General features: G+C 49.4%; 1 protein-coding gene across 1 annotated transcript in view; it reads left to right on the forward strand.

The window, feature by feature from the left end:
- Positions 1–15388, forward strand: part of st3gal2 (ST3 beta-galactoside alpha-2,3-sialyltransferase 2) — a 510319-nt gene that overhangs the window by 222654 nt on the left and 272277 nt on the right. Inside the window, exon 3 of the mRNA XM_038807114.1 lies at positions 10256–10387. The gene's annotated coding sequence lies outside the window, so the exon portion shown is untranslated. The remainder of the gene's footprint in view (positions 1–10255; positions 10388–15388) is intronic.

The following is a 15388-nucleotide window of genomic DNA, read 5'->3' on the forward strand; positions in this document are numbered from 1 at the left end:
CACTCAGCCCATCGGGGCTTGAAGAATCGGCGGGGGGCCACTGTCAATGGCCCCCGACCGTCATGGCGGGTATCCCTTCGGCCCCCGAAAAATGGCGCCGGAGAATAGGGCAGCCGGCATTGGGGCGGCGTTGTGGGATTTGCGCCTCCCCCGGGAATCCTCTGACCCGGCGGGAGGTCGGGACATCCCGGCCAAGGTCTTTGGCCCCCAGTAAGTTTTTTAAAAAACAGTAATAGTATTTTAAGCAAAGCAGACTTTTCTGGAAACGAGGAAGAAGCTGAAACAGTTTTTTGGAAGACATCCAGACAGAGTCTGAAGGGGTTCTTACAGGAGCCAAATCTATTCCAGAAAGCAAGTATTAATCTTTGCCATTGGGAGGGATTGAGTGTTGTGTGTTTATCCTTTCTTATTGTTTAATTGGGATTAGAGATAGCAATTAAGGATATGGTATAAAAGCAAATTACTGCGGATGCTGGAATCTCAGCAAGTCTGGCAGCATCTGTAGGGGGTGAAAAGAGCTAGCATTTCGACTCTTTGTCAAAGTTGATATAGTGCAAGTCAGGAGTCTAATCGAATGCTCTCCTCTTGTCTAGATGAGTACAACTCCAACATCACTCAAGAAGCTCAACACTATCCAAGACAAAATAGCCTCTTTAATCTGCAACCCATCTACCAACATAGGTATTTCCTCCCTCCGCCACCAACAAACAGTGGTAACAATATGTACCATATCCAAGATGCACAGTAGCAACTCACCAAGCCTCCTTTGATAGCACTTTTTAATCCCATGCCCTCTACCACCTAAAATAACAAGGCTTATGAGAACACCGTCACCTGCAAGTTCCATTCCAAGGTTATACGCTATCTTTACTTGGAACTATATTGCCATTGTTTCACCACTGCTTGGTCAAACTCATCAACTCCCATCCTAAAAGCATTATAGGTGTACCTATATCACATGGACAGCAACGGCTCAAGAAGACAGCTCACCACCAGATTCTCAGGGACAATTAGCGATGGGTAATAAGATGCTGGTCTTGCTACCGATGCTCATATCACGCATGGCCCTTCCATTCCAAGCTATGCTCCCTACCCACCCCACTCCATGTGGTCTCATCATGCACTCTTGGCTGAGAGCCCAGACATCTATTAGACTCTTGAATCAGCTACAGACCAACAAAAGCGTTGCTTGATTGACTGACAGATCTGTTCTGCAATTGCATATTTTTTATTTACACAAGATAAAGAGGTTTTGAGTACTTGCAGTTTCAACTATTGATATTTTAAAGGATTTGGATTATTGACACTTTTATAGGCTGATATGAAAGGATCTTTTTTTTAAAGAAAGTCTGAATTACTTTTTTAGCAAAAGTTTTTTCACGTCTCTGTTGATACCACAAGTTATTAGTTCTGTACAGAGTGCGTGCTTTGGCATGGAATTGTCATAGCTTGTCATGGAGACTATGAGGAGTCATGAGGGTTGAGTGTGAGTGCGTATCTTGGCATGGCGGACATGAGGGGCCATGGAGGGGCAACATGATGTGACAGATGTTGTCATGGATGGGACTCAGGGAGTATGTGGGAGTTAAGGGGAAATGGGGGGTGAGTGTTGGAGGGCTGTCCTTTGTTTTACTGCTGTTGTTACAACTGGGGAAATATGTCAGAGCACTGAGGTGGTTCTTTTTAGCAGCCTATCTCAGCACCTAACAGCCTCTGTGACTGCCTCTGCACTGTTTCTGGGGCCAGTGGGCCCAGCTCCAGTTAGTACCCACTCCCCGGAAGAAAAGTCTCATCCTTACAAGCACTTTTTCCAAGAATGGGAAGGCCAAGCTGGGGAATTTTGCCATTCCCGCTACCCGCCATTAGAATGAAACTTCAGTTGATTATCTGTAAGGCATATCCCTGCACTTTAAAAAATATATATTTTTATTAGGGTATATGCAAGTTTTTATAATAATAACAATAACAGCGACATAAACATGGTACAATAAACATTTTCACACACCCCAACCATAAAACAACAATTCAGCCCCCACCCACTTTGGAATTCTGCTTCTGCTGACATTTTAATTTTCCCCAAGAAAGTCGACGAACGGCTGCCACCTCCGGGTGAACCCTAACATTGACCCACTTAAAGCGAACTTTATTTTCTCAAGACTGAGAAACCCAGCCATGTCACTAACCCAGGTCTTTACGCTCGGAGGCTTCGAGTCCCTCCACATTAATAAGATCCATCTCTGGGCTACCAGGGAGGCAAAGCCAAGATGTTGGCCTCTTTCGACCCCTGAACTCCCGGCTCTTCCGATACTCCAAAGATCGCCACCTCTGGACTTGGCACCACCTGTGTTTTGAGTAGCGTGAACATTGCCTTAGCGAAACCCTGCCAAAACCCACTAAGCTTCGGGCATGCCCAAAACATGTGGACATGATTTGCTGGGCTTCCCGCACACCTGACACACCTGTCCTCTACCCCAAAAAACTTGCTCATCCAGGCCACCGTCATGTGTGCCCGGTGGACTACCTTGAATTGTATCAGGCTAAGCCTGGCACATGATGAGGATGTATTAACCCCGCTTAGAGCATCCGCCCACAGACCCGCCTCTATCTCTCCTCCTAGCTTGCTTCCCCACTTGTCCTTAAGCTCCTCCACCGGAGTTTCCTCCGATTCCAACAGTTCCTGGTAAATATCTGATACCTTCCCCTCTCCCACCCAGGTACTGGAGACTACTCTGTCCTGTACACCCCATGGCGGCAGCAGCGGGAAGGCCGGAACCTGCCTTCTCAAAAAGTCTCGTACCTGCAGATACCTAAACCCATTCCCTGCTGGCAATTCAAATTTATCCTCTAAGGCTTTCAAGCTGGGGAAGCTCCCCTCTATAAATAGATCCCCCATCCTCCTAATTCCTGCCCTTTTCCATCTCCGGAACCCACCATCCAGGCTGCCCGATACAAACTGATGATTATTATAAATCGGGGTCCAAACCGATGCTCCCTCCACTCTCTTATATCTCCTCCACTGCCTCCAGATTCTCAGGGCTGTCACTACCACCGGACTTGTGGAATATTGGGCCGGCGAGAACGGCAGCGGTGCCGTTATCAGTGTTCCCAAATTTGTGTCTTTACATGACGCTGCCTCCACCCGCTTCCACACCGACCCCTCCCCCACTACCCACTTTCTAATCATGGCTATATTATCCACCCAGTAGTTATTGCAAACGTTCGGCAGTGCCAACCCCCCCCCCCCCCACCCCCCCCCCCACCCCCCCACCCCCCCCACCCCCCCCCCCCCCCCCACCCCCCACCCCCCCCCCACCCCCCCGACTACACCCCAGCAACACTTCCTGCACTCGCGGGGTTTTACCCGCCCACACAAAACCCAAAATAACCTTATTCACCTGCTTGAAAAAGTCCCTTGAGATGAAGATGGGGAGGCACTGAAAGACAAACAGAAATCTGGGAGGACCGTCATTTTCACAGTCTGTACCCTCCCCGCCAGTGATAGCGGGAGCATGTCCCATCTCCTAAAGTCCTTTTTTATTTGTTCTACGACATATTTTCAAACTGACTTTGAAAATATGTTCATCAGAACAATAGCTTTTTCACCTTGCTTAGTGAAAATGTTGTTTTTATCTCCAATTAATTTATGCATGTGTCAGGCTTTTTGTGTCTCTGTTGAAGCTGTGTGTTCTGTCATGACCTGAGGTTATGAGTGCCGAAATCTTCATTTTAAAATGGGTATCAAAACTGGGTCTTAATATTTACATTAAAATCGCCTTTTTACCTATCAGATCTATCAGGAAATAGTTGATTACTATAACCAAATTCCCCGAGGATCCGCATAACTTCCCCCATCCCCTCCAACAGGTCTGAAATATACAAGAGCAGGTCATCTGCGTAAAGCAAGCTCGGTGCTCCACCCCCCACTGAACCAGCCATTTCCAGTTCCTAGAGGCTGTTAACACCATGGCCAATGGCTCTACGGCCAGAGCAAACAGTAATGGGGAAAGGGGGGCACCTTTGCCTCGTCCCTCGGTGTAGTTTAAAGTACCCCGACCTCAGCCGGTTCGTATGCACACTCGCTACTGGTGTCTGATAGAGCAACCGCACCCAGTCAATGAAGCCCTCACCTAACCCAAACCTTCCCAGCGCCTTCCACAAGTAATCCCACTCCATCTGATCAAAAGCCTTCTCCGCATCCATCGCTACCACCACCTCCATCTCACCTCCTTCTGAGGGCATCATAATAACATTTAAAAGCCTTCAAACATTGGCCAGAAGTTGCCTGCCCATTACAAACCCCGTGTGGTCTTCCCTTATCACCCCTGGGACACAATCCTCTATCGTTGTGGCCAGTATCTTAGCCAGCAGTTTGGCGTCCACGTTCAGTAGAGAAATTGGCCTGTATGACCTGCATTGCTCCAGATCCTTCTCCCGTTTCAGGATCAATGCAATCGAGGCCTGCGACATTGTTGGGGGGAGAAGCCACTTCTCTCTTGCTTCATTAAATGTCGTTACCAGCAGTGGGCTCAATATCTCTGAAAACTTTTTATAGAATTCCACCGGGTAGCCGTTCAGCCCTGTGGCCTTGCCTGACTGCATGCCCTTCAGCCCCTCAGTTATTTCCTCAATTTCAATTGGGGCTCCCAGCCCTTCCACCAGATCCTCATCCACCCTTGTGAACCTCATCTGATCCAAAAACTGCCTCATCCCCTCCACCCCAGCCGGGGGTTCCGACTCATATCATTTGATGTAAAAGTCCTTAAACACCTCATTCACCCCGACTGGGTCCAGGACCGTAGTCCCACCTCTACTCTTTACTCTCCCTATCTCCCTGGCCACCTCCCTTTTTCTGAGCTGGTGAGCGAACATTCTGCTTGCCTTTTCCCCATACTCATAAATCACTTCCCTTGCCTTCCTTAGCTTTTCCACTGCTTTCCCTGTAGTCAACAGCCCAAACTCCGCCTGTAACCTCCACCGCTCCCTCAGTCCGGGGCCTCCGAGTATCTCCTGTCCACCTGGAGTATCTCCTCAACTAACCTGTCCCTCTCAACCCATTCCACCTTTTCTCTGTGGGCCCGTATCGAGATTAATTCCCCTCTGATCACTGCCTTCAAAGCTTCCCAGATCGTTGCTGCAGAGACATCCCCCGTATCATTTGTTTCCAGGTAGTTTTGGATGGACTTGTTCACCTGCGCACAGACCGCTTCATCCGCTAACAGCCCAAAAGCCAGCCTCCACAGCGGGCGTTGTCCTCTCTCCAAACTAACCCAAAGATCCACCCAATGTGGGGCATGATCCGATACTGCGATTGCCGAGTACTCAGTATCCACCACCCCTCGTATTAAAGCCCTGCTCAGAACAAAAAAGTCGATGTGAGAGTATACCTTGTGGACAAGAAAACTCCTTCGCCCTTGGCCATGCAAACTTCCATGGGCCAACTCCTCTCTCTCTCTCCCCCCCCCCAGCTGTTCCATAAACCCCAATTCCTTTGCCACGGCTGGCACCCTCCCTGTCCTGGATTTTGACCAGTCCAATTCTGGATCACTGACTGTATTAAAATCTCCCCCCATGATCAAGTTATGTGACTCTAAGTCTGAGATCTTACCTAACACCCGCCTCATAAATTCCACATCATCCCAATTCGGAGCAGCATACACTTTCACGAGTACCCCCCGCACCCCCTCCAGCTTCCCACTCACCATTATGTACCTTCCCCCCATGTCTAACACGATTCTTCCTGTCTCAAATGCCCCCCCCCCCCCCCCCCCCCCCCCGGGCATTTGCCGTCCCCGACCTCCCATTTGCCCCCTAGAAACAGTTCCTCCCCTGTCAGCAAAGCAGCTCCCGCTCCCTCCTCCCCTGGTAACAGCACCAGAAATGCAAGCCCCCATATCAAGCTCCAGCTTAACACCTGATTTCCCCCCTCCCACTCTGCTTTCGTGTGTCAGCTGACCAAGCTGACTTGATAGCTCCCACCCAAGGCACCAAACAGTCTGTCTCCCCATTGTTCTCTCCCCTCTCCCCCCACTTGGACAAACATATTCAAAAATCCCCAGTAAACAAACATCAGAAAAACAGTGGAAAAAAACCCCACAGAGACCACCTCCCCTCCGACCAGCTCCCAGTAAGACAAAGTTAACTTTAGTCATCAAAACAGCTCCTTATTGCATGTAACACTACTTATTCAAACCAGCACAAAAGTGATTTTCAACAAATTGCCACCACAATACTCTGCAAGGATTCAGTGTCTTTAGTTCACATTCAGTCTTTTTTCCTTAATGAAAGTCAATACATCGTCTGGTGTTTCGAAGTAAAAATCCCGTTCCTCATTTGTGACCCACAGACGGGCTGCGTACAACATCCCAAACTTCACCCCCTTCTTAAAGAGGGCTGTTTTTGCCCGATTAAACCCAGCTCGCCTCTTGGCCAAATCTGCGCCCAGATCTTGATAAATGTGGAGCTCACAATTCTCCCATCTGCTGCTCTGTTCTTTCTTGGCCCACCGCAGAATATGTTCCTTGTCCAGGAATCGGTGCAAAAATACCACCATCACCCTCGGCGGCTCGTTCGCTCGGGGCTTCTTCGCGAGGGCTCTTTGCGCTCTATCCACTTCCAGGGGCCGAGGGAATGCCCCAGCCCCCATCAACGTCTTCAACATGTTCGTCACATAGGCCCTCGCATCTGATCCCTCACTGCCTTCAGGGAGGCCGCCAATTCTCAGGTTCTGCCTCCTGGACCTGTTCTCCAGGTTCTCCTGCATTCTTTTTTGGCAGTCATTCACCATCTCCACCTTGGTCTCTAGCACGGTTATGTATTCCTCGTGATCGTACACCTTTTTCTTCACCTCTTGAATCGTACGTCTGTGGGTTTCTTGATTCTGCACCACCTGATCAATCGAAGCCTTGATCGGGTCCAGCGTGCCCTTCTTAAGCTTGGCGAAGCAATCTTCAAAAAACTTCGCCAGCTGCTCCGTCGACCACTGTGCCATCTTCTCGCGGCCCTGCTTCTCCGCCATGCTTTCCCACTTTGCCGGCTCTGCTTGCGTCTTCCTTGTCGAACTTTGTCTTCTCACACGGCCACTTCTGGTCCAATTCTCCATACACTGGAGGGAGATTTCTTCTCACTGCCTCACTCTTGACCGATTTATCCAATAAAATCCAGCAAAAAACTGGAGAAAAAGGTCCAAACGTCCGACACAGGCTGGAGCTATCAAATGTGCGACCTACTCCTCCATGGCCACCACCGGAAGACATCCCTGCACCTTTTAAGCAATAAGTGAGTAGAAGAATTTGATTGAAGCCCTGAGCTCAAGGTCAACCAATGCAGATTCTTATTAATCTTGGGGGCTTGGAGAAGACAGAGACTAGCACCCTCTGACATTCACCAAAAAAGATGTGGAGAATTGCTGAGAAAAGTAAATGAAAATCAGTGCCAAAATGATGCAAGGAGGGTAATTCGCAGGCTGCCACAGTTAGAGTGTGTAACACAGGGACAATAACACATAGAATGCAGTGGCCCGGACGCCTGCTATGGGACTAGCAACATAGTATTTGTAAGTTTAAAACTCACCATGCCAATTTAGGAAATTGAATTTAGTCAATCTTGTAATTTGTGGACTGACATTGGATTTGATAACTACAGACGTCTTTCAATAATGTCCTTCAGGGAAGAATCCGCCACCTCTACCTGGCCTGACCTAATTCATAATGACCTCAGAGTAATTGGTGTGCAAAAAATAGCTGGAGAATGTTACAGGCACAGAACTTTAATGTTGGAGTCAGTTACTGAAGAGGTAAAGCAAAGGCTAAGGTGTATTATGTAAGAGCAACAAAGAGCCCACATCGGGTTTGTAGAGGAAATGAAAATTACTTTATTTAACACTCAAACTATTATCTACAGCTGCAGTAGTTCCCTATTGGGTCTGCTCTAGGCGGTGCCTTACTGGTCGACTCTATTTATACAAACTCAAGTGAACCTTGTTAAGGGTGCCCTGTCCCCTTATCGTGGGAGCTCATATTCTGCAAGCTCCTCGGGGTAGTGAATCACCCCTACCCCATGAGACCCGTACGGGTGCTAGCATTCCCCCCGCCCCAAGTCTGAAGTATCCTCCTATGACCGTGGTGAAGGAGGATGCCGGACTCTCTTGACATTTGGCTGGGCATCGGACAGCATGGACCTCGAGGGTGAACGTGCCTCCAGCACGAGTGTTGTGGCGGTTGCTGTTCCTGAAGCTATGGTGCCGAGGGTTCCACATCTGAGATCGCTTGCATTTCCATCTCCCAGTGAAAATGAAATGAAATGAAAATCGCTTATTGTCACGAGTAGGCTTCAATGAAGTTACTGTGAAAAGCCCCTAGTCGCCACATTCCGGCGCCTGTCCGGGGAGGCTGGTACGGGAATCGAACCATGCTGCTGGCCTGCTTGGTCTGCTTTAAAAGCCAGCGATTTATCCTTGTGAGCTAAACCAGAAGTGTCGCTCCAACTGTACAAGGCATTGGTGAGACCGTACCTTGAGTACTGTGTACAGTTTTGGTCCGCTTATTTGAGGAGGGATGTAGTTGCAATCGAGGCCGCTCAGAGGAGGTTCACTGGATTGATTCCAGAGATGAGGGGTTTGTATTATGAGGAGAGATTGAGCAGTTTAGGCCAATACTCTCTCAAGTTTAGAAGAATGAGAGGAGATCTAATTGAGGTATACAAGGTGATAAACGGTATTGACAAAGTAGACGTGGAGCGAATGTTGCCTCTTGTGGGGCAATCGAGAATGAGAGGTCATAGTTTTAGGATAAGTGATAGAAGATTTAAAACAGAGATGAGAAGAAATTATTTCTCTCAAAGGGTTAAGAATCTGTACAATTCACTACCCCAGTGTGCGGTGGATGAGTAAATTTAAGGAGGAGATAGACAGATTTTTAATTAGTAATGGGTTGAAGGGTTATGAAGAACATGATCATGTTGAATTTTGGAGTAGGTTCGAGGGACTGAATTGCTTACTCCTGCTCCTAGTTCTTATGTTTTTATGGGTGTTAGGGCAGTGGCTTACAGGAGGATGAGTGGGGGATGAGGGAGGTGCAGTGAGAGATGATTTTAGCTGAGCAACCAGATTGCACATTGACATACTCTATCATGGTTGGTTCAAGCAATTAATTCACTTCAGCAGTTGTAAGGTATAGTCCCTATCAACTAGTTTATGGAGTAAAATTGTCTTCTATGCTCTGATTGCCCTCCTGGGCTAGAACAGAGAACATACAGTGCAGAAGGAGGCCATTCGGCCCATCGAGTTTGCACTGACCCACTTAAGCCCTCACTTCCACCCCATACCCGTAACCCAATAACCCCATCTAACCTTTTCAGTCACTAAGGGCAATTTACCATGGCAAATCCACCTAACCTGCACGTCTTTGGACTGTGGGAGGAAACCGGAGCACCCGGAGGAAACCCACGCACACACGGGGAGAACGCGCAGACTCCCGCACAGACAGTGACCCAACAGGAATCGAACCTGGGGCCCTGCCGCTGTGAAGCCACAGTACTATCCACTCATGCTGCCATGCTGCCCTCATACTACAATTAGTTCTAGCTTTCTGCTCATTTGAGTGCTTTACATGCAGGCAGCCAAGACTAAAGCCTCTAAGAAAATTCAGAGAGTTCTGAGACATATAAAACAATCTGAGATCAATTTAACTGAGGAGCTTTTGTATATGATAAAGGTCAGGATCATAGAGAATGGAAAGTCTCAGGTGAGCTAATAGATCATGATGATAGGATAGTAATTAACAAATATGACAATCAAACTGTTACAGTTCATTCTTCATGATTAAATAGAATTAACTACAATATCTGGAATTCTGAGGACTTGATAGAAATAAATGACGCACCTTGTATCCCAAATGTCAATATGGGGGCCAATATGTTTTGTGATGCTTAGAAGACCCTGAGGAACAGAATATTGTAGAACAGGTGCTGGATGGTGTTAGGCTGCATGATCATGAAACACAGGGCAGAGTTATAAAATCCAAAGGCCAATTGCAGCAGCCAAGTTTTCAGCAGTGCCAATGTGGTTATATTTTTTTCACTCAGCTTTTGAGTACCAGCACCCTTATTCCAAATTTGAGTTTTTCATCTAATTGAGAAGCTTAAGTGAGGAAGCAAGACCTATGTTGCATCGCACTCTAAGGTTGTAAAGATAAGTTGAAGTAAATCAGGAAGTTGTACAATGTAGAAAAGTGACATTTTCTCCTGTCTTTCTCTATAGGACCATACGGATGGTTAGTCCCTGATTAGCCCAATGACAGCTCCGAGCCGCCTATCTAGTGGTGTGACAGTGATAGAGTGTGGAGCATCGCAGGGCGGTTTGCTGCATTCTGAAAAGTGGGAGATCACACAGGTAATACTGCAGACATTTAATGTGTGTACAATATGACATTAGGAGGGATAAGAGGTGCAGCACATTGGGTCACATGCCATTCAGGTATTGGATTGAAATGGCAGAACATAGAGGAGCCGAGTTCTCAGTAACTCACCTTCAGTTAGAGTTGTTGATTATTCATGGTGTCGTGGAAATAATAATAGAGACAGAGGCTTCGAGCTTCATTTCAGGAATTTTATTTGACACAATATCATGGAGAGACTGCAGTAGGCTAAGTAGTCATTCCACAGTACTCTGAATTATACAGCCGAAAACCATTATTCTTTATAGTCTGAAATACATAAAGAAGTAAACAAGGAGCTGGCTAGCCATTGCTTATATTAAACAAACCTTGGAAAGCACGTAAGATGAAATACATAGTACATATGTTCTTGCCCTTGGCTAAAAACGACTCTAGTACGCATTTTGTTGTCCTTCGGAAGAGCAACTTGTTATCATAAGGCCGAGTCCAAAATACTAAGTAGATTTTGTTTACGTTACCTGACCTTCTAAGTTTTATTAAAAAGTAGTGTTTAAAATATAGTCAAGCATACCCAGCATGCTTTAGTAAGTGCTTTTTCTTTAATAGCAACTAATAGTAATGCATTCTCTAAGCGGGCAACTAATCCTCACATTAACTTCCCTTCCACACATGGCAATTAATCTTCATCAATTATTGTACAACAAACACAGGCAGGTTGTGTAATACTCTGTCTTTATGATATTCTTAACTCACCGGCTGAAATTGCTTCATTTCCACTTCCTGCAACCGATATGTTTCATTCAATTCTTATATGGTTCCAAATATTCTTCCCAATGACTTAAGTCAGTGGTTACCAATGTTGCTTCACAGCGCCAGGGTCCCAGGTTTGATTCCTGGCTTGGATCACTGTCTGTGCGGAGTCTGCACATTCTCCCCGTGTCTGCGTGGGTTTCCTCAGGGTGCTCCGTTTCTTCCCACAAGTCCCGAAAGACATGCTGATAGGTAATTTAGACATTCTCAATTCTCCTTCAGTGTACCCAAAAAGTGTGGCGACCAGGGGATTTTCACAGTTACTTCATTGCAGTATTAATGTAAGCCTACTTGTGACAATAATAAAGATTATTATTATAAGTCTGGAACATGGGACTTCCGGTTGCGGCTATGCGGATGTTCCGCATTCCGGATCTGGAGGCGGGGGGCCTGATCATGGGGGGGGATTTCAACACGGTGCTGGATCCCCCATTGGATCGATCAAGGTCCCGGACGGGTAGGAGGCCGCCGGCGGCTAAGGTGTTGAGGGGATTTATGGACCAGATGGGGGGGGGGTGGATCCCTGGAGGTTTGCGAGGCCAAGGGCCAGGGAGTACTCGTTTTTCTCCCACGTGCATAAGGCCTATTCCAGGATTGATTTTTTTTGTCCTGAGCAGGGGGCTGGTTTTACGGGTGGAGGATGCTGAATACTCTGCCATAGCCATTTCGGATCATGCCCCGCACTGGGTGGACCTTGGGCTGGGGGAGGAGAGGGACCAGTGTCCGCTCTGGCGCTTGGAGGTGGGGCTGCTGACAGACGAGGAGGTGGCCGGGAGGGTTCGGGGGTGTATCAAGAGGTACCTTGAGGCCAATGATAACGGGGAGGTCCGAGTGGGGATGGTCTGGGAGGCATTGAAGGCGGTGGTTAGAGGGGAGTTGATTTCCATCCAAACCCATAGGGAGAGGGGAGAGCAGAGGGAGAGGGAGAGATTGGTGGGGAAGATGGTGAGGGTGGACAGGAGATATGCGGAGGCTCCGGAGGAGGGATTGCTGGGCGAGCGGCGTAGCCTTCAGGCCAGGTTCAATCTACTGACCACAAGAAAGGCCGAAGCTCAGTGGAGGAAAGCACAAGGGGCGGTGTATGAATACGGAGAGAAGGCGAGTAGGATGCTGGCACACCAGCTCCGAAAGCAAGACGCGGCCAGGGAGATTGGGGGAGTGAAGGATAGAGATGGGAAGGTGGTGTGGAGGGGGGTAGACGTTAATGGGGTCTTTAGGGACTTTTATGGGGAATTGTACCGGTCTGAACCCCCGGTGGGGGGGGGGGGGGGGGGGGGGGGGGGGGGGGGGGGGGGGATGGGGCGCTTCTTGGACAAGCTGCGATTTCCGAAGGTGGAGGAGGGGCAGGTGGAGGGACTGGGGGCGCCGATTGAGCTGGAGGAGGTGGTTAAAGGGATAGGGAGCATGCAGGGGAAGGCGCCGGGGCCGGATGGGTTTCCGGCCGAATTTTATAAAATGTATGCGGACCTGTTGGACCCCCTGTTGGTTCGGACCTTTAACGAGGCAAGGGAGGGGGTGGTTTTGCCCCCAACTATGTCACGGGCGCTGATTTCCTTGATCCTTAAGCGGGACAAGGACCCTCTGCAGTGTGGGTCATATAGGCCGATCTCGCTGCTAAATGTAGACGCCAAGCTGTTGGCAAAGATCTTAGCTACCAGGATAGAAGATTGTGTGCAGGGGGTCATTCACGAAGACCAGACGGGGTTTGTAAAGGGAAGGCAGTTGAATACCAACATACGAAGGCTTCTGAATGTCATTATGATGCTGGCTGTGGAAGGAGAGGCGGAGATAGTGGTGGCATTAGACGCGGAGAAGGCCTTTGATTGGGTTGAGTGGGGGTATCTGTGGGAGGTTTTGGAAAGGTTTGGGTTTGGGGAGGGGTTTGCCCGTTGGGTGAGGTTGCTTTATGAGGCCCTGATGGCGAGTGTAGCCACGAATAGGAGGAGGTTGGAGTACTTTCGGCTGCACCGGGGGACGAGACTGGGGTGTCCCCTGTCCCCCTTGCTCTTTGCGTTGGCAATTGAGCCCATAGCCATGGCGTTGAGGGAGTCGGGGAACTGGAGGGGCCTGGTGCGGGGTGGGGAGGAGCATCGAGTGTCGCTTTATGCGGACGACCTGTTGCTGTATTCTCAGCGAATTTGGGGGCTTTTCTGGGTATAAGCTCAACCTGGGTAAGAGCGAGCTGTTCGTGGTGCACCAGGGGGAATCAGGAGGAGGGGATTCGTAGGCTCCCACTGAAGCAGGTAGGGAGGAGCTTTAGGTACCTGGGAGTCCAGGTGGCTATGAGCTGGGGGTCCCTGCATAAGCTCAACCTCACAAGGTTGGTGGAGCAAATAGAGGAGGAGTTCAAAAGGTGGGATATGTTACCGCTGTCGCTGGCGGGTAGGGTGCAGTCTGTCAAGATGACGGTGCTCCCGAGGTTTTTGTTCCTGTTCCAGTGCCTTCCCATCCTTATCCCAAAGGCCTTTTTTTAGGAGAGTTAACAGGAGTATTACGGGATTTGTATGGGCGCATGGGACTCCGAGGGTGAGAAGGGTGTTCTTGGAGCGGGGCAGGGATGGGAGGGGGGGGGGGGGCTGGTGCTGCCCAACCTCTGTGGGTACTATTGGGCTGCCAATGCAGCGATGGTGCGTAAGAGGGTAATGGACGGGGAAGGGGCAGCATGGAAGAGGATGGAGATGGCGTCCTGTGTGGACATGAGCCTGGAGGCGCTGGTAACGGCGCCGTTGCCACTCCCTTCAACGAGGTATACCACGAGCCCGGTGGTGGCGGCTACCCTCTAAAGGTGGGGGCAATGGAGACGGCATAGGGGGGAGGTGGGGGGCTCGATGGAGTCCCCGATACGGGGGAACCACCGGTTTGTTCCAGGGAGCATCGATGGCGGATTTCTGGGCTGGCACAGGGTAGGTATTAGGAGGTTGAGGGACCTCCTGTTTGTGGATGGGAGGTTCGCGAGCCCTGGGGAGTTAGAGGGGAAGTTTGGGCTCCCCCCGGGGAACATGTTTAGGTACATGCAGGTTAGGGCGTTTGCCAGGCGGCAGGTGGAGGGGTTCCCTCTGCTGCCCCCACATGGGGTACGGGACAGGGTGCTCTCGGGGGTGTGGGTTGGAGGAGGGAGGATTTTGGACGTATACCGCATAATGCAGGAGGTAGACGAGGCCTCGGTGGAGGAGCTGAAGAGTAAATGGGAAGAGGAGCTGGGTGAGGAGATTGAGGAGGGGACGTGGACGGATGCCCTGGAAAGGGTGAATTCCTCCTCTTCCTGTGCGAGGCTTAGCCTCATACAGTTCAAGGTGCTGCATAGGGCCCACATGACTGGGATGAGGATGAGTAGGTTTTTTGGGGGCGAAGACAGGTGTGCTAGGTGCTCGGGGAGCCCAGCGAACCACGCCCATATGGTTTGGGCATGCCCAGCGCTGGGGGAGTTTTGGAAGGGGGTGGCGAGGACGGTGTCGAGGGTGGTGGGATCCAGGGTCAAGCCAGGCTGGGGACTCGCGATCTTTGGAGTTGCAGTGGAGCCGGGAGTGCAGGAGGCGAAAGAGGCCGGTGTTCTGGCCTTTGCGTCCCTAGTAGCCCGGCGGAGGATCTTGCTTCAATGGAAGGATGCGAGGCCCCCAAGCGTGGAGGCCTGGATCAATGATATGACGGGGTTCATCAAATTGGAGAAGGTGAAATTTGCCCTGAGGGGATAAGTAAAGGGGTTCTTTAGGCGGTGGCAGCCTTTCCTGGACTTCCTGGCGGAACGGTAGGGAAATAGGCCGGCGGCAGCAGCAACCCGGTTCGGGGGGGGGGGGGGGGGGGGTTTGGTTCGGTGGGAGGGAGAATTGTGTACATGGGTTTGTTGGATGTGGTGGGTGTTATCTCTTTCCTTTTTGTTGTTTGCTTTTTTTGTTTTAGTAGTTGCTTTTGTAGTTGGGTGGTTGTTGTTCTTGGGTTTTTAACCATGGTTGTTTTGTTAATATTGTTGTGTTGTTTATATTTTGTGAAAACCTTAATAAAAATTATTTTAAAAAAAAAGTCTGGAACATAAAGTTCTGTACAATTATTACATCTTGGAGTTGCCTACCACCGCCTTTTAATTCCCTACTTCAAGGAACATTGGTACCATGAGATATATTACTTTACTTAAAACATTAGTTTTGAAATGATCGAGGTGTCGACCCATTTATTTTAAATTCTTACTGTCT

The sequence above is a fragment of the Scyliorhinus canicula genome, chromosome 9 (genome assembly GCF_902713615.1).
Source record: "Scyliorhinus canicula chromosome 9, sScyCan1.1, whole genome shotgun sequence".
In the NCBI taxonomy this organism is placed as follows: domain Eukaryota; kingdom Metazoa; phylum Chordata; class Chondrichthyes; order Carcharhiniformes; family Scyliorhinidae; genus Scyliorhinus; species Scyliorhinus canicula.